At 40.6% G+C, this 19715-nt stretch overlaps 1 protein-coding gene across 18 annotated transcripts in view; it reads right to left on the minus strand.

The window, feature by feature from the left end:
* The window catches only part of LOC139366579 (neuroblast differentiation-associated protein AHNAK-like), a 42365-nt gene extending 31754 nt beyond the window's left edge, over positions 1-10611 (minus strand). For 17 of the 18 annotated variants that reach the window (XM_071104242.1, XM_071104241.1, XM_071104237.1 and 14 more), the window contains exon 1: positions 10284-10611. The gene's annotated coding sequence lies outside the window, so the exon portion shown is untranslated. The remainder of the gene's footprint in view (positions 1-10283) is intronic. The other variant, XM_071104234.1, reaches the window with a different exon arrangement.
* Between the last annotated feature and the right edge of the window lie 9104 nt (positions 10612-19715).

The following is a 19715-nucleotide window of genomic DNA, read 5'->3' on the forward strand; positions in this document are numbered from 1 at the left end:
ATATATTTATTTATATGTGCCTAAGTTCTTTTCACCATGTCAGCCGCTAGCTTGTTTGCTATTGGATTGGAGCAACGGGCTAGGCTACCTCAGGCAGCGCTTGCTTGCTAAAAGAGCAACAGGGTAAAGGGCTAGGTGCTGTGCTGTACTACGAGGCTGGGCCCCACCCTAGCCTCCAGCCCTGTCTCAGCGCTAGCAGTTAGCTTGCTAAGAGATTGGAGCGATAGGCTACAAGGCTGGGCCCCACCCTAGCCTCCAGCCCTGTCTCAACCCTAGCGGTTAGCTTGCTAAGAGATTGGAGCAATAGGCTACGAGGCTGGGCCCCACCCTAGCCTCCAGCCCTGCCCTAGCCCTAGCAGTTAGCTTGCTAAGAGATTGAAGCAACAGGCTACGGGGCTGAGATCCACCATAGCCTCTCAGTTCTAGCTAGATTGCTAAGAGAGCAACCAACGTGCTAGGCAACAGGGCTGGGTGTTGTTCTGTGCTCTAACGGGCTGAGCAGGCCAGGCCCTGGGATGGGTGTTGTGCTGTGCTCTACGGGGCTGAGCAGGCCCCACCCTGCCTCTACCACATTCCTTGATAGAGTTGTCAGGCCAGCTGGAACAGAGCCTAGTCTCTCCTCTCCTGTCTCTCTCTCTCTCTCTCTCTCTCTCGCAGTGACTAACTCCAAAGAAATGTCCTCCACTCACTCTACCCAGCCTCTTCGTGTGCTGTCTGCCACCCAGAGCATGTCAGCACAGGGTTCAGCCACAAAACAGAATCACTTTTTTCTTTCGTTCTTTCTTTCTTTCTTTCTTTCTTTCTTTCTTTCTTTATTCTGTTGGGTTGTGCAACTACAATCATCATCACTGAATGGATCTCTGTACATGATTGTGCCAAGGAGCCATAGAGACACTCCAGTTTAGTAAATACCTAGTGAGTTAGTCTTGTCTCTGAAAGAGGCAGTGAAAGTGAATGAAACCAGAGAGCAAAGGATCTGTCAGTCAAGACAACAATAAAAAATAGATTGAATGGTGACTGTGATAAGAACACTAATAAAACAATGAAGTGTGAAACCCTGGTGAGTGAGTGGCAATATTTGGTTAAGGATCTATGGGCCCTGGTTAAAAGTAGTGCACTATGAAGGGAATAGGGTGCCATTTGGGATGCATCCTTAGTCGCGGAATTATTCCAATGTTATCAAACAGAATTGTCTCAATGTTTTCCTCCTTCCTTTATTGTGGGGAGTAGTTGCAATCGAAGGGGTGGACTGATCAGCTGACAAAGCAACATTTGTTACTACTAACTGGCCTGACTAGTTTACAGACCAGAGAGAGAAATGGAGAGAGAGAGAGAGGTTTTACATAAGCAAAGTGAAACATTTTTAATTTGGCAGAGGAAAATGTGATTATTCTTCAGTACATGGTACGTAAAACCTCAAAATCAAACAACATAACATTGTTCAATAACTGAACTTGAAATTATTTATTACACTGATTTGCAAGTGGAATATATCCTTTTATAGAAATAATTTACATTTTGTTTCCAACACGCATCAAAATGCACCAACAACTAAGGATGGTATACAAGTATTGTTTCAAAAGAAAAAAATAAGTATTGTTATTTATATTGTAGGCTGTTGTTGTCTGACCCAAAGTGGCAGGAACACTGTTTATTGCTTGTGTGAATGTCACCAGTGACTAATGGTATTTACAGGCTTATAGCACACCTCCATTTTTAATCTTAAAGTGATGGAGCTTTGCAAATCTCCATTTAATACCTGAAATTCTATTACATTCTATAGTTATTGTTGACATTAATCATTATAACGTCTTCCAGTGACATGACATATTGATACATAGTGTTTAACTGTAACCTTTTGACTTTTGCAACTTTCTGCACGTTCTACGGGCTAGCGGTTTTATTTCAGAGTACAAGAACAACTGTGATTGGAAACAAGTGCTAAGAAGGAGGTAAACAAATTACAGTTTAAAAAACATATGTGAGCCAGAATCTGTTGCCAGCAAGATAACAACCTCAACAAAGTCTAAATTAAATTAGTCTAGTCTAAATTAACATTCCTCGCACTGCCACAATGATATTTAGGCATTCCATTCCAAACAACATGTACGTACAGATGTAGGATCTTAATTTGACCAGTTACGCACAGCAGGAAAATAATCCTGCAGCAACGGGAAATGTGAATGATTGTGTGGATTATAATTAAATTGACATTTTTGTAGGGGTTGATAAATGTTTTGTTTAGTTAGGGCAAATCAAGTCTGACTTTGTGGAAATTACAAACTTTATAATAATTTTTAAACCTTGAATACACTACCAGTTTGTAGGGTGATCAACAGGGTGATCAAATTAAGGGTGATCAAATCAAGATCCTATATCTGTTCACCACATGTCAACTCTAGTCAGAGCTGTATAAAGGGAGTTGAAAGGTGGGGGGGTTGCACATATGTACATATGCAAGGTTGTGTAAGGTTACAGCGTGAATACTGTCAAGTTTTTCTGTGTTTCTTAGTTGTTATCTTTGTGATAGTGAAACCACTATCACCTAGGATAGGTGTCCGTTAACACATACTAAATTAAGGCACCATTTGTACTGAGTGACAATTACACACCTTTCAAACCAACTTTGCAGCTGAAATAATACATTTAATAAAAAAATATATATAAAATGTCCTAAATCAAAGATATACACAAATAAAACATTATCTGATTCAATTGCTTTAGAAAGGGGCACATGCCAGGGATGTCCCCTCTCCCCCCTCCTGTTTGCACTTGCAATTAAACCGCTTGCAGAAGGAATTAGACAAGACCCAAACGTAACAGGCATCAGTATTGTTAAACATGAATATAAACTAAACTTATTTGCTCATGATATCCTGATATACCAGACCAATAATGAAAACTCAATGCCTCCCTTGCTAAAAACTATTATCAGAAAAAAAAATTAGGAATAACACATGATCTACAGCAATCCTTTAAGTGGACCAGAAAAAATATGAAATACTTAGACGGTTAATAAGTGACAACAAACAACAAATATATAAGGATAACTTTATCCCATTATTCAACAATATGAAAGCAGATCTGACGAAATGGAACAAACCTCCCATATATCTTACAGGTAGAATCTTCAGAATGGCGTCGTCATGGCTCCCAAAGTTTTTAGATTTATTCTCGGTAATACCAATTAACCTACCGAAGACATTCTTTAAATAACTATACTCGGTCATAACAGACTTTAAGTTGTCAAATAAAACTTACAGAATAAAGAGGAAAGCTTTTATCTTCTTAAGTCAGGGGGTGATTTTAACCTTCCTGATTTGGATTTGTATCAACTTCCCACCCAGGGCTTTTACTTACAACATTTCCAGTACCAGTCAACGTTTTTCCTTTCAAATGTTACCAAGAATATGCTTATCCTTGCTTCAGGGCCTGAGAGCTACAGGCAGTTAGATTTGGGTATGTAATTTAAAGTAACCTTAATTGACATACAGTACCAGTCAAAATATGTGGACACTCCTACTCATTCAAGGATTTTTCTTTATATTCACTATTTTCTACGTTGTAGAATAATAGTGAAGACATCAAAACTATGAAATAACACATATGGAATCATGTAGTAACCAAAAAAAGTGTTACACAAATCAAAATATATTTTATATTTCAGATTCTTCAAAGTAAACAAATCAAATATATTTTATATTTCAGATTCTTCAAAGTAGAAGCAAAGTAGCCTTTGTCTTGATGACATCTTTGTACACTCTTGGCATTCTCTCAACCAGCTTCATGCGGTAGTCACAAGGAATGCATTTCAATTAACAGGTGTGCCTTATGAAAAGTTAATTTGTGGAATTTCTTTCCTTCTTAATGCATTTGAGGCAATCAGTTGTGTTCTGACAGGGTAGGGGTGGTATAGAGAATATAGCCCTATTTGATAAAAGACCAAGTCCATATTATGGCAAGAACAGCTCAAATAAGCAAAGAGAAACAACAGTCCATCATTACTTTAAGACATGAAGGTCAGTCAATGCGGAAAATGTCAAGAACTTTTCAAGTTTATTCAAGTGCAGTCGCAAAAACCATCAAGCGCTATGATGAAACTGGCACTCATGAGGCCCTCCACAGGAAAAGAAGACCCAGAGGGTAAGTTCATTAGCGTTACCTGCACCTCAGATTGCAGCCCAAATAAATGCTTCACAGTGTTCAAGTAACAGACACATCTGAACATCAACTGATCATCCATAAACTATTCCACATGGTAAACTAAAGCCTTCCAAGTGGCTCATTCATCCCCCCCCACTCCTCCCCCCTCCTCTCCCCTGTAACTATTCCCCAGGTCGTTGCTGTAAATGAAAATGTGTTCTCAGTCAACTTACCTGGTAAAATAAAAATAAAAATGTAAAGGCATAGAAATCATAAATGACTTGGTAATAGGAAATTATTTCCATGACAGAATTAAAAAGCAATTTTGGACCAATGTAGATATCTTCAAATACATGCAACTTGAAAGTTTCATATCAAGACATTTCGATCTTGAGGAAACATATTTGAATCTGAAAAAGGATGTTCATATGATAGATAAGCTATACAAAACCTTGCAGAGAGCCTATCCAACTGACAATCTCTTTGAAAAAATATAAACAACTATTGAAAACAAGACTTAAAAATAACTGATATTGGCACAAGATAGAGGGAATGTTGGAACATAACTAAGAGTTAACAAAAATGTACACATAATTCATTATAAACTCATGTATATAATTTATTACACAAGAGACAAAAATTCACAAATTCTACAGCACAATGGCAGAGTCATGCCTTAAGTGTAAAACTAACAATGACTCAATAATACACGCCATCTGGGAATCCTATAGTCCAAAAGTTATGGGCAGAGTTTTGCCTTAGTATTAAATGTAGCCATAATGCTGAGGTGGCTTTGGCACTCACTACGCTCTTAAGTTCTTGATGGTTGCTAGGCAGCGCCCGTTACTACTATCATCCTGGCAGTTCTAAACTTTGCAACGCATGTCACTTCACCCATGAAAAAATGTATATATATAATCTTAATTATAACTGGATGGATCCATAAAGAACTGCTGTGGAAATAAAAATCACTGAACGATGAACATATTGGAATAAAGTATGCTAATGAAATTGAAGGCATCAAATTGTTAGTATGTTCTACTTTTTCAGCTGCATTGCATTTTTTAAACTAAATCTTTGTTTGGATAGTGTTTATGCTAGAATTAGAAACGTTAGCTTAGTTGAGGTGAGTGCTGCTCAAGATCCTCTTGTCTAGTTGGCTCGTTCATTATCACTGATCAGAACATTTTGCCAGCAATGTTGTGTAGCTTTAACAAGTGGATTAGTTTACTCTTCACTCGCAGCCACTTAGTAGCCTAGGCCCGTCTCCCGACCAAAAGACTGTGACTTGTTTTAATCAATCAATGTGATTTTGTTTCACTGAATCTCCATCTGTATAGTTGGTTAATTCTCTGACTGGGCTAATAAGTGGAGGTGGTTTAGCTCATCAATTCATTTTCTCATCTATCACTAATCAGAAACATTTAGCATGTTATAATTAAGCAATAAGCCACGAGGGGGTGTGGTATGTGGCCAATATACCACAGCTGAGGGCTGTTCTTAGGCACAAGCAAACACAGAGTGCCTGGACACAGCCCTTAGCCGTGGTATATTGGCCATATATCAGGAACCCCAGCATTGCCTTATTGCTATTAAAAAACTGGTTACCAACGTAATTAGAGCAGCAAAAATAACTGTTTTGACATACAAGTGGTATACGGTCTGATATACCATGGCTGTCAGCCAATCAGCATTCAGGGCTCGAACCACCCAGTTTATAATGTAGCCTAAACCAAATGTAGATCTATTATTTTGCTTGATCACGTAAATACAACTCAAAAAAAGCCCGCTGAGGAACTGAAATATGAACACGAGACTCTTGTAAATATAGATTGCTATTATTTTCTATCAGTATCATGATGAAGATACTGTCAATGTAAAACCATATGTCTGCTCCCTAACAAAGTGGAGTGAGGGTAGGAAAGAGATGAAAACATGGATGAAGAAAAAAGCATGGGCTTGTCCTGGGCTCTGTTTCAAAATATCACCTTTTTTCCCCCACTATGACAGCGGTTCCACACGTTGCCGTGACGACGCAAGTAGTGTTGGGGGGGAAAAAATATTATTTTTTATATTTTATTCTGTTATATTTCATTATATTCATAGCCTGCTATAAAATATAAGTGTGTTGACTGTGATTAGGGAGGCCTAAGTGTGTCGTGTCTGTTTAATGAACATAATAACTATTGATTTAATGTGCATGGCCATGTACTGTAGCGTATAGACTGCACAGACCAGTAACATAATAACTATTGATTTCATGTGCATGGCCATGTACTGTAGCGTATAGAATGCACAGACCAGTAACATAATAACTATTGATTTCATGTGCATGGCCATGTACTGTAGCGTATAGAATGCACAGACCAGTAACATAATAACTATTGATTTCATGTGCATGGCCATGTACTGTAGCGTATAGACTGCACAGACCAGTAACATAATAACTATTGATTTCATGTGCATGGCCATGTACTGTAGCGTATAGAATGCACAGACCAGTAACATAATAACTATTGATTTCATGTGCATGGCCATGTACTGTAGCGTATAGACTGCACAGACCAGTAACATAATAACTATTGATTTCATGTGCATGGCCATGTACTGTAGCGTATAGACTGCACAGACCAGTAACATAATACAACTCAAACATTTTCCCATTCTACTATTCTGAAAATACATTATGTTAGTATTTTAATGTTTCCTAAAACAAATGAGCAATGCATTTCTTAGTGATGGTGTATATTCAATAGATGTTTTTTTTTTAAATAGACGTCCACCCACATCTACTCTACACATGTACTTCCACTCATAAACGTGCCGCCGTGTCCACGAGAGATATAAATATCGCGGCAAGAATTTAAGAAAAATACAAAAATAGGCCTGTATGAATTGTGCTCTAAAAAAACACTGCCAGATTTATTTATTTTTTTTTACAGGCAGGGAAAGTGTGTCTCTAAATGCATAGACAGAATAGTAGGAAGGAGGGTGTAGGGAGTGGCTCTCTCTGAAAGAGGTATTTTGCAATAATTATTATCATGAAAATTGCTACATTTCATTATGGCAAAATAAGTCCATGAGTCAAGAGATATTTGTTGAGATTTGCTTACAGTTACACAGAGGGGGAGGAGAACCCACCACACTAGTGGAGCTCCAGCCAACAATTTCACAAGTCGGGATCGATAACGTACTATTGTCCTACTTCTGACGGATGGACAACTGTTGCTGCTTTAGTGCACCAGTTATGAAATCTCTCTCTCTCCCTCTCTCTCCCGTACTCTCTCCCGTACGCTCTCCCTCTCTCTAAAGGGGAAGGTCCTAAACGCCCCTGAATGGGACCGTGAGGAGGAAATTACAAAAGGAAGTGTGCGAGAGTCTGGGCTCTTTCCGTTTCACACTGGCACAGTGAGAATGCCACTCCTCTCCTCTGCTATCAACAGTTAGCAGGGGGAACGGTATGGCGGCAGGTTTGGTGGAGTACAAAGATGAGTGTTCAATGAATTCCATGTCCACTGAATTGACAGATTAAGTTCATCAATAACAAAACCAGGTCTGGGTTTGTCAGGGGGTTGTCAAGAACGGTTCTGAATCTGAAGTTGGCTGTGTAGTAACTTATCGTTTACTTTGTTCCAGTTAAAATTTGACACTTACTATATTCTCTGTTTTCAACAAGTACTACCATGTCAAATGAACTGTTCAAAACACTGAGCATGCAGACATAGGCTATACTTTTACATAACATCACAATTTTTAAAAAAGTGAACATTTAAAGGTCCAGTACAGTCAAAAAATGTGATTTCCTGTGTTTTATATAGTGTCACACTGAGGTTGGAATAATACTGGGAAATTGTGAAAGTTATGATAATGCCCTTTTAGTGTAAGAGATGTGTAAGAAATGTTTGAAAATATAGCCTGAAATTTCAGCCTGTTTTGGTGGGATGGAGTTTTCCCTGTCTGTCTGGTGACATCACCGGGTGGTGAATTAGTTTATAGACCAATAAGAATGAGAGTTACAAACCTCTCAGCCAATAACAACTAGTTTTAAGTTTTCCCCTCCCCACTCAGACCACTCCCAGACAGTCCTAGCTAAAATTCTTGCTTGAGAAATTGCTCTCTGCTAAGAAGCTATTTTTGTTTATTTTTGATCATTTTAATTTGAAACAATCACTGTAAGGTACTTAATATTTACCCAGAAATGATTTGATATTGAGATGAACATTTCTAAGAGTCTGTATTGGACCTTTAAGCACGACTCGACTGGCCGTACAACCCTTTTGCTCATAGCCGCTGTCATTATCCATCACTTCCGACAGGAACGACTGGGTAGAACCATTACACTTTTACAGTTTTAAGACATTTTCTGTGAGCTCGCTGGCTCTGGTGTCAGCCTGTGGCTAGTGTTCTCTGGGAGAGAGACTTTCCTTTCCCTGCTAGTCTACTGAAGAACGTCGGGCCAGGGTGTGGCAGAAATGGGGAAGGGAGCGATTAAAACATTTGAATTTTCCACCCAACTATACAACGCATAATGTCTGAGGGATCTAAGTCTCTCCGTCTATAACTCTATCTATGTCTATTGGGATGGAGAAACACACAAAAGGTTTGCTGTTTGGTTTTATTGTAAATCTTCAAGGTTAAATACACGCCTGAAGTTATAACAACGTAGCTGTTTCTGGTATTCAAATACATTCTTTATCTTTGTTACTTAATGTTCTGAGCTCGAATAAAACACCTATTTCACTCTGAGATGCAAGAGTCTTGATTATTGTTCCCCTCATTTCCTCAAGCCTGGTTTCAATTAGTAAGTATTTCCAAACCACTACATCCCATTACCATACCCCACCCCCCTCTCTCCCTCTCTCTCTCTCTCTCTCTCTCTCTCTCTCTCCCTCTCCCTCTCCCTCTCTCTCTCCCTCTCTCTCTCTCTCTCTCTCTCTCTCTCTCTCTCTCTCTCTCTCTCCCTCTCTCTCTCCCTCTCTCCCTCTCTCTCTCTCTCTCCACCCTGGCTAGAATCTCAGGATAAAACGAATCGAGTTAAAACTGCAAGTGAGGAGAAAGTCGCTAAAACTCCATTCATGTGAACACGTTAAAACACACACGTAAAACAGATGAAAACAGGTTTTTTTTTTAAAAGTTTTAGCTAAATTGGAAAGTACAGTTTGATTTATCACACACACTGTATACTTATACACTATATTAAAACCGTTACTATATTATACTCTGAAAAGCGTTGTTTTTTTGGTGAAGATGGGTTAGAAGATGGTGTTCTAAGATTGCAGAGTGTGTGTCATTATTTTCTCTCTCCCGTGGGTGTGCCTCCCTGAAACAGGGAGTAAGAGAGGGAGGGAGTGAGGGAGTAAGAGGGTAATAGTAACAAAGTAGAACCCACACCCAAAGCCTGTAGCCTATCTTAAAAGGCTTTTTTTGTGAACTGGCTGTACTGATAGCCATTTCTTAACAAACAATTACTCTTACTCATACTCACACAAACACAAACACTCGACTTGGTAGATTAGAATCAAATAGGGGAGGAAAAAAATAACATTACTTAGCTTGACAGTTTTTTCATCAACATTTTTTTACTTGGGAGTTTTCTTTGCGTGCAGGGCGATGTTAGAATGATCAATATCCACGTTGCTGATATGAAGTTACAACTGGACGAGGCTACACATCATCATTGGGGGGGGGGGGGGGGGGGTACTTTAAAATTGGATAGATAAGCATTAAGCACAAAGGAACATAACCCCTCCTTTATGTGACTGGCGTCGCTCCATATACCCCAGTCAGCCTTTATTTTGTGCGCAGTAAAAGAGAGTGAAATAAGAAGTACGACCAAAGTCTCCGTTAATGTGGGTGGTGACACACACCCACTTCGTCTCGTGTTCTACATTACAGAACTTTAAACGAGAAAACAAAGTAACACCGCGGACCACCACCCTTCCTCTCACTTAGTGGGTGAAAGACCGTTATTCTTATTTTCAAAAACCGTAATGTAAAACGAACCTCAAACAACACGATTGCCACGTCATTTAACAAATGCCTTACAAACTTTGTGAGTTTACCAGATAGGATACCATCCCCATAATACACTTTTAAAATAACCCAAATAAGAATTGTGATGACAGAAATGGTTGTTTTACCTATGAGCAGTCTGAGTTGCAACAACTTTAACACAGCAGCTTGAGCATCTTCGGCAGTGTTCTCTTCTCCTCCTACGGTCCCAGCAGTCGATAAAAGCACGTATTCTTCTTCCCAATCAAACCTTATTTCTCTCATAAAAAAAAACTTTTCTTGCTTTATCAACCCGAGTCTCCCTCCGTGTCCAGGGCGTTTTTCTCTCTCCCCTCCCTTCTCACTCTCTCCCCTTAGAAAGTGCGTTTTACCTTTTTTCTAGTCTGCGTGGCTGTTACTCCGGGCGATGCAGAATGGTTGGACATGCGAACGGGTAGGGCTACTGGTCGTGGATAGAGGGCGGGAAGGAGGGATATAGGGAGGGAGGTGTAGAAGGGAGTGGCCGTAGTCTCCTTTTCTGGCTCTGCCCATCCAATGCAACCTGGAATCAGGGGTAGACATAATATAGTAAATACATTCCGGGAGACTAATTATGCTGAACAAAAATATAAAGGCAACATGCAACAATTTCAAATACCTTACTGAGTTACAGTTAATTTAAGGAAATAAGTACATTTACATTAATTAATTAGGCCCTATTCTATGGATTTCAGAACTGGGCAGGGGTGTAGCCATGGGTGGGCCTGGGAGAACATAGGCCCACCCACTTGGGAGCCAGGCTCACCTACTGGGGAGCAAGGCCCAGCCAATAAGAATTTGTTTTTCCCCACAAAAGGGCTTTATTACAGACATTAATATTCCTCAGTTTCCTCAGCTGTCCTGGTGACTGGTCTCAGACGATCCTGCAGGTGAAGAAGCTGGATGTGGAGGTCCTGGGCTGGCATGGTTACACTTGGTCTACGGTTTTGAGGCCAGTTGTACGTACTGCCAAATTCTCTAAAACTATGTTGGAGGTGGCTTATGGTAGAGAAATTAACAATAAATGATCTGGCAACAGCTTTGGTGGACAGTCCTGCAGTCAGCATGCCAACTGCACACTCCCTCAACACGTTTGATATCTGTTGCATTGTGGTGTGTGACAAAACTGCAGATTTTAGAGTGGCCTTTTATTGTCCAAGCACAAGGTGCACCTGTGTAATGATAATGCTGTTTAATCAGCTTCTTGATATGCCACACCTGTCAGGTGGATGGATTATCTTGGCAAAGGAGAAAGGCTCACTAACAAGGATGGAAACAAATTTGTTGATCAACATTTTAGAAAAATAAGCTTTTTGCTCATATGGAACATTCTTGGGATATTTTATTTCAGCTCGTGAAACATGGGACCAACACTTTACATGTTTTATTTATATTTTTGTCCAGTATAGTATGTAATGTTACTTTGGTATGGTATGTATTTCATTTGTGGCTGTCCATCATCCATTTTGTATGAGATGTTATGAAATACAATTTGTATAATATGTTACGAATTGCAATTCGTACAATATGTTACAAATTTTGAATACCTATGATGTGTTACAAATTCAAATGTTTTGTTGCTAATGTTAGCTAGGTTAGGGTTAGGGGTTAAGGGTTAGGGGTTAATATTAGGGTTAAAGTTAGGGTTAAGGTTAGGGTTAAAGTCAGGGTTAAGGTTAGGGTTAAAGTTAGAGTTAAGGTTGGGGTTATGAGTTAGATTAAAGGGTTAAGTTTAGGGGAAGGGTTAGCTAACACGCTAAGAAGTAGAACAGTATCTAAAAACTAGTAGGTTGTTGCAAAGTTGCTAGTTAGCGAAAACGCTGAAGTTGTTTTGATGAGATTTGATTACGCAACATTTCAGTTGTTAGACATTCACGTTTTACGCCCACCCATAAGTAACCTTCTGTCTTATGTAACCATACAAAATGTAACATATCCTACTAATTTGAATCGCCGGATTTTGGTGTATTATGTTACGTCTAGTCTATGAGACCAGGTTGCCCAATGCAACAGTCATACACTGCTCCAATGACACGAAATAGAAAACTTTTCTACAACCAGAATATGTGGTTAAAGGGGCAGTCCTTCATGGTCCAGTTCTCCAACATAATACATTTGTAACAGAGTTCTAGAGAGCAGATAAACTCATGTGTTTCAAATATAACTTTTTATCATTCAAATATAACTTTTTATCATTCAAATATAACTTTTTATCATAACTCTTGTCTCTTTTTCTTTCGGAGAAACAATCTCTCTTGTTTCTGTATAAACTTTTTAAGTAGTTTTTGTTTGAAGCAATAGGAAAATTGCATTTAAAAAAAAAAACTTTATTTAACTTGGCAAGTCAGTTAAGTATACATTCATATTTTCAATGACGGCCTAGGAACAGTGGTTTAACTGCCTTGTTCAGGGGTGGAATGACAGATTTTTACCTTGTCAGCTCAGGGGATCTCATCTTGCAACTTTCCGGTTACTAGTCCAACACTCTAACCACTAGGCTACCTGCCTCCCCACTAAAGTCAAACAATATAGTCCTAACCTATTTATTAACAACACATACAGTTGAAACGTTCTCATTTTGTGTTGGGAGCTTTGGTTGAAAGTCAGCAGGGACATTTGCATTGCTTTGAATGATTGTCCAACTTTGCGCTCTCAGATTCAAGAGATCCATTCAAAACTTCAAACAACCCTTTGTTATGATCAGGGCTGGGTAGGTGACTTTCTAAATGTAAACCGTTACTAGTTACCTGTCCAAAATTGTAATCAATAACAAAACTTTCGGATTTCACAAACTGATTACATCCCGTTACCCTTAAGAGGCATTATAATTTAACCAGGTAAGTCAGTTAAGAACTATTTTATTTTATTTACAATGACATCGTACACCAGCCAAAACACAGGTAACTGTGCACCGCCCTACGGGACTCACAATAAGTTCTGGTTGTCACACAGCCAGGATTCGAACCAGGGTCTGTAATGATGCCTCAAGCACCGACAAACTGTAGCCTTTAACCACTGCACCACTCAGGAACAAGACAAAACATCAATGTTACCAATTGAATGACATCTATTGCAGGACAAATCAATGTTAAAGTTGACACAGCTGGCCATAAAACGTTATTGATATACAGTTTTGGACAGGTAACTAGTAACTGTAACGGATTACATAGCCTATCCAACCCTGATGATATAACAAAGGAGTTGTTTCAAGTTTTGTATTGATCTCTTGAATGTTTTAGAAAGTTGGATGTCAAGATGTCTTTGTTATTATGTGTCATAAGTGACCCAGATTGAGACCCATATACTGCACCAGTCCTGGTCAAGAGCAGTGCCCTATAAAGGGAACAGGGTGCCACTTAGAACCATAGGGTTGCAGTTGGCCTAGCGGTTAGCGTGTTGGGGCCAGTAACCGGTAGGTCGCTGGTTTGAGTACCTCAGCTGACATACAGTAGGTGAAAAATCTGTCCTTGGGCAAGGCACTCGAACCTGACTCTGCATTCCAGCTGTGTCACCCAATACTGTTATTCATACCAGAGCAAATGCTACACTGTATAATTTCACTCTCATTGTGGTCGCCCGCACCGCTTGCTCATTTTCAGTGCTAGTCTCACGGCAACAAGACAAAGCATTATACATCGTCATCTTTGTTAACAGCAATTAAGTTAAATAGGGGAAAACTTCTCAAATGGCACCCTATTCCCTATATAGTGCACAACTTTTGACCAGAGGCCCAAATACATAGGCATTAGGGTGGCATTTGGGACATAGACATGCAGGGCGTTGTCTAACTTGGTTCCAGGTAGGCTACTCTTTCAGCAGTTATTGTCCTGACCTGAATACACAGGAGAAGTAGACACGGTGAGAAGGTTGTTCTATCAAAAAAGGTTATATTTTGTTTTTCACGTGAGGCAGAATATGTCCAGTGAGTATAGAAAGTCCCCTTTCAAAATGTTCGTCTTATGTTACCTTACACAACCGGAAATGAAAACACATGAAATTGGACTTCTTCCAGCTTTACTTACACACAGTAACCCACAATATCCAAGTGAGAAGAGAAAAAAAAACAGAAAATTAATTAAAAGTAAAACAGTAAGGACTCCCGGGTGGCGCAGTGGTTAAGGGTGCTGTACTGCAGCACCAGCTGTGCCACCAGAGACTCTGGGTTCGCGACGCACAACTGGCCTGGCATTGTCCAGGTTTGGGAGGGTTTGGCTGGTAGGGATATCCTTGTCTCATCGCGCACCAGCGACTCCTGTAGTGGGCCGGGCGCAGTGCACGCTAACCAAGGTCGCACGGTGTTTCCTCCACACATTGGTGCTTCTGGGTTGGATGAGCGCTGTGTTAAGAAGCAGTGCGGCTTGGTTGGGTTGTGTTTTGGAGGATGCATGACTTTCAACCTTTGTCTCTCCTGAGCCCGTAGGGGAGTTGTAGCGATGAGACAAGATAGTAGCTACTAAAAACAATTGGGGAGAAAAAGGGGTAAAAATTAAATACCCTATTTGGAAAAGTGGACACCCCCCTGAGCTAATACTTGGTGGAACCCCCTTTTTGCTTCAATGAGTCTCTTCGAATACGTCTCTACTAACTTTGCACTCCTAGACTATGCAATATTTGCCCATTCTTGAGTTTGAGTTAATTTTATTTTTACAGGGACATTAATCAACGTTTCAGTAAAAGTGCCGGTTTTAGCCAGCCGGCTAATTTTCAGCAGCAGTCCCTGGGCAGGTTATTAAAAACAATTACAATATAGACAATAGCAACATAGGACAAGCAAGACATGGCATACAGACAGAGCAACATAGGACAAGCAAGACATGGCATACAGACAGAGCAACATAGGACAAGCAAGACGTAGCATACAGACAGAGCAACATAGGACAAGCAAGACGTAGCATACAGACAGAGCAACATAGAACAAAAAGCAGCAAGACAAAATTCATAAAAGCAACAAAGTGTTTCCACACCTCACAAGTTACAGACAACAGTCATGGAAAGCGGCAACACACAGCTAGGGACCTTGTTCACACATCTGATTGACCTTTAGCCATGTCTTCAAGCATTTTGTGAAAGTGTGATATGTGGTGCAGTTATGTGTGTCTGATCGCAGTGTATTCCAGACATGGGAAGCTCTCACAGAGAAAACAGATTTACTAAAGGTGCTTTTCTTTAAGGGAACTATACAGTCACCTCTCATGGCAGACCTTGTGGATCTGCTGCCATAGGTTTGGGTTTTCTGTTTAACAAAAATACTGAATGGAGGGGGAGCCAGGCCATTTAGAATCTTGAATACAAGACATGCATCTGTGTAATGCACAAGATTTTCCCAACTCAGGAGCTCATGCTTTCTGAGGATGTAACAGTGATGATGGCTATTGGGCTTCCTATCAAGCACTTTGAGAGGCTGTTTGTAGACAGACTGAATAGGTCTTAATGTACAGCAAGCTTGGGCCCAACTAGTCAAGCAGTATGTTAAGTGGGGGAGTATCATAGATTTGAAGTACAGTTTTGTTACCTCTGTAGTCAAACAATTTCGTATAAATCGGAAATTAGCTAGGTTGAATTTGGTTATTTGAATTACCTTTTTCACATGCTTTTTAAAAGAGAGGTTGGAATCAAGTATGATGCCAAGGTACTTAAAATCAGATACCACCTGCAGCTTCTCCCCTGACACAAAGACATCTGGCTCAGTAGCATCTGTTGCCCTCTTTGTGAAGAACATGCAAACTGTTTTTTTCACATTGAGATGCAAACATGAGTCACTGAGTCACTTTGTAACCTGAACCATTACAGTAGTGCGTTCTTGTGCAGCTTGTTGTTTGCTCTTTGCATGCACATATATCACTGTATCATCTGCATACATTTGAACTTCAGACCCAGTACAGACAGAAGGCAGATCATTAATGTACAGGCTGAACAGGAGGGGCCCCAGTATTGACCCTTGGGGCACGCCCACATCATAGCTAAGAGTGACGCCCACATCATAGCTAAGAGTGGGCGACAGCTCACTGCTCACTCTGACACACTGAGTTCTGCCTTTCAGGTATGATTTCATCCATCTCAAGGCATCACAGGAAAAGTTGAACTTGGACAATTTTGTGATGAGAATCTCTTGGTTAACAGTATCAAAAGCCTTCCTTAGGTCCAGAGACACAGTCCCAACAACGCCCCCTTTGTCCAGCTTGGACTTCGCATTTTCCAGAAGAAAGCAGTTGACCGTTTCTGTGGAGTGTTTCGCTCTGAAGCCAAACTGCATGGAATGTAATGTGAAGGGGCTGTTGTTGAGGTGGGCAATCAGTTGTTCTGCTACACACTTTTCAACAACCTTTGACACCACAGGTATTATACTAATGGGCCTGTAGTTACTCACGTCAGCAGGGTCGCGTTGGTGTTGTCTACTGTCGGCGTGGTGTTCTTTACTGTAGGCGTGGTGTTCTCTACTGTAGGCGTGGTGTTCTCTACTGTAGGCGTGGTGTTCTCTACTGTAGGCGTTGTGTTCTCTACTGTAGGTGTGGTGTTCTTTACTGTAGGCGTGGTGTTCTCTACTGTAGGCGTGGTGTTCTCTACTGTAGGTGTGGTGTTCTTTACTGTAGGTGTGGTGTTCTTTACTGTAGGTGTGGTGTTCTCTACTGTAGGTGTGGTGTTCTTTACTGTTCTTTACTGTAGGCTTGGTGTTCTCTACTGTAGGTGTGGTGTTCTTTACTGTAGGTGTGGTGTTCTTTACTGTAGGTGTGGTGTTCTTTACTGTAGGTGTGGTGTTCTTTACTGTAAGCATGGTGTTCTTTACTGTAGATGTGGTGTTCTTTACTGTAAGCATGGTGTTCTTTACTGTAGGTGTGGTGTTCTCTACTGTAGGTGTGGTGTTCTCTACTGTAGGTGTGGTGTTCTTTACTGTAGGTGTGGTGTTCTCTACTGTAGGTGTGGTGTTCTCTACTGTAGGTGTGGTGTTCTTTACTGTTCTTAACTGTAGGCTTGGTGTTCTCTACTGTAGGTGTGGTGTTCTCTACTGTAGGTGTGGTGTTCTTTACTGTAGGCTTGGTGTTCTTTACTGTAGGTGTGGTGTTCTCTACTGTTCTTTACTGTAGGTGTGGTGTTCTTTACTGTAGGCTTGGTGTTCTTTACTGTAGGTGTGGTGTTCTTTACTGTAGGCGTGGTGTTCTTTACTGTAGGCGTGGTGTTCTTTACTGTAGGCTTGGTGTTCTTTACTGTTCTTTACTGTAGGCTTGGTGTTCTTTACTGTTCTCTACTGTAGGTGTGGTGTTCTCTACTGTAGGTGTGGTGTTCTTTACTGTAGGCTTGGTGTTCTTTACTGTAGGTGTGGTGTTCTTTACTGTAGGTGTGGTGTTCTTTACTGTAGGCTTGGTGTTCTTTACTGTTCTTTACTGTAGGCTTGGTGTTCTTTACTGTTCTTTACTGTAGGCCTGGTGTTCTTTACTGTAGGTGTGGTGTTCTTTACTGTAGGTGTGGTGTTCTTTACTGTAGGTGTGGTGTTCTTTACTGTAGATGTGGTGTTCTTTACTGTAAGCATGGTGTTCTTTACTGTAGGCCTGGTGTTCTTTACTGTAGGTGTGGTGTTCTTTACTGTAGGTGTGGTGTTCTTTACTGTAGGTGTGGTGTTCTTTACTGTAGGTGTGGTGTTCTTTACTGTAGACATGGTGTTCTTTACTGTAGGTGTGGTGTTCTTTACTGTAGGTGTGGTGTTCTTTACTGTTCTTTACTGTAGGTGTGGTGTTCTTTACGGTAGGTGTGGTGTTCTCTACTGTAGGTGTGGTGTTCTTTACTGTAGGTGTGGTGTTCTTTACTGTAGGTGTGGTGTTCTTTACTGTAGGTGTGGTGTTCTTTACTGTTCTTTACTGTAGGTGTGGTGTTTTTACTGTAGGCTTGGTGTTCTTTACTGTTCTTTACTGTAGGCTTGGTGTTCTCTACTGTAGGCATGGTGTTCTGTACTGTACGTGTGGTGTTCTTTACTGTAGATGTGGTGTTCTTTGGGTGGAAAGATGTATTGGGTTTTCACCAGAAATACCGAGTTATATTTTGGTCTCATCTGACAAAAGGTGTGGTGTTCTCTACTGTAGGTGTGGTGTTCTCTACTGTAGGTGTGGTGTTCTCTACTGTAGGTGTGGTGTTCTTTACTGTTCTTTACTGTAGGCTTGGTGTTCTCTACTGTAGGCGTGGTGTTCTCTACTGTAGGTGTGGTGTTCTCTACTGTAGGCATGGTGTTCTGTACTGTAGATGTGGTGTTCTTTGGGTGGAAAGATGTATTGGGTTTTCACCAGAAATAGTTATATTTTGGTCTCATCTGACCACAGCACTTTTTGCCACTTGGCCTCAGAATCTACAATGTGCTTATTTTGGCAAAGGTCAAAGGAGAGTTTTTTTTCTTGAGCAGTGGAGTCCGCTATGAACAGCTGTTTTGTTCTGAACTAATCAAAGTCATTACAATTGTTTTTTTGTTTGTTTGTTTTTTTTCACCAGGTAGGCCAGTTGAGAACATGTTCTCATTTACAACTGCGACCTGGCCAAGATAAAGCAAAGCACTGCGACAAAAACAACAACACAGAGTTACACATAAACAAATGTACAGTCAATAACACAATAGGAAAAAAAAAGAAAAATCTATGTACAGCGTGTGCAAATGTAGAAGAGTGGGGAGGTAGGCAATAAATAGGCCATAGAGGTGAAAATAATTACAATTTAGCATTAATACAGAGTGATAGATGTGCAGATGATGATGTGCAAGTGGAGATACTCTGGTGCAAAAGAGCAAGAGGGTAAGTAATAATATGGGGATGAGGTAGTTGGGTAGTGCTATTTACAGATTGGCTGTGTACAGGTACAGTGATCGATCGGTAAGCTGCTCTGACAGCTGACGCTTAAAGTTAAAGAGGGAGATATACTCCAGCTTCAGTGATTTTTGCAATTCGTTCAAGTCATTGGCAGCAGAGAATTGGAAAGAAAGGTGGCCAAAGCAAGTGTTGTGTTTGCTTTGGGGATGACCATATATATATATATATAAACCTGCTGGAGAGCGTGCTACGAGTGGGTGCTGCTATGGTGACCATTGAACTGTGATAAGGCGGAGCTTTACCGAGCAAAGACTTATAGATGACCTGCAGCCAGTGGGTTTGGCGACGAATATGTAGTGAGGGCAAACCAACGAGAGCATACAGGTCGCAGTGGTGGGTAGTATATGGGGCTTTGGTGACAAAACGGATGGCACTGTGATAGACTACATCCAGTTTGCTGAGTAGAGTGTTGGAGGCTATTTTGTAAATGACATTGCCGAAGTCAAGGGTCGGTAGGATGGTCAGTTTTACGAGGGTATGTTTGGCAGCATGAGTGAAGGAGGCTTTGTTGCGAAATAGGAATCCGATTCTAGACATAATTTTGGATTGGAGATGCTTAATGTGAGGCTGGAAGGATCAAATCAAATTTATTTATATAGCCCTTCGTACATCAGCTGATATCTCAAAGTGCTGTACAGAAACCCAGCCTAAAACCCCAAACAGCAAGCAATGCAGGTGTAGAAGCACGGTGGCTAGGAA

This window comes from Oncorhynchus clarkii, chromosome 14 (genome assembly GCF_045791955.1).
Source record: "Oncorhynchus clarkii lewisi isolate Uvic-CL-2024 chromosome 14, UVic_Ocla_1.0, whole genome shotgun sequence".
Lineage (NCBI taxonomy): Eukaryota > Metazoa > Chordata > Actinopteri > Salmoniformes > Salmonidae > Oncorhynchus > Oncorhynchus clarkii.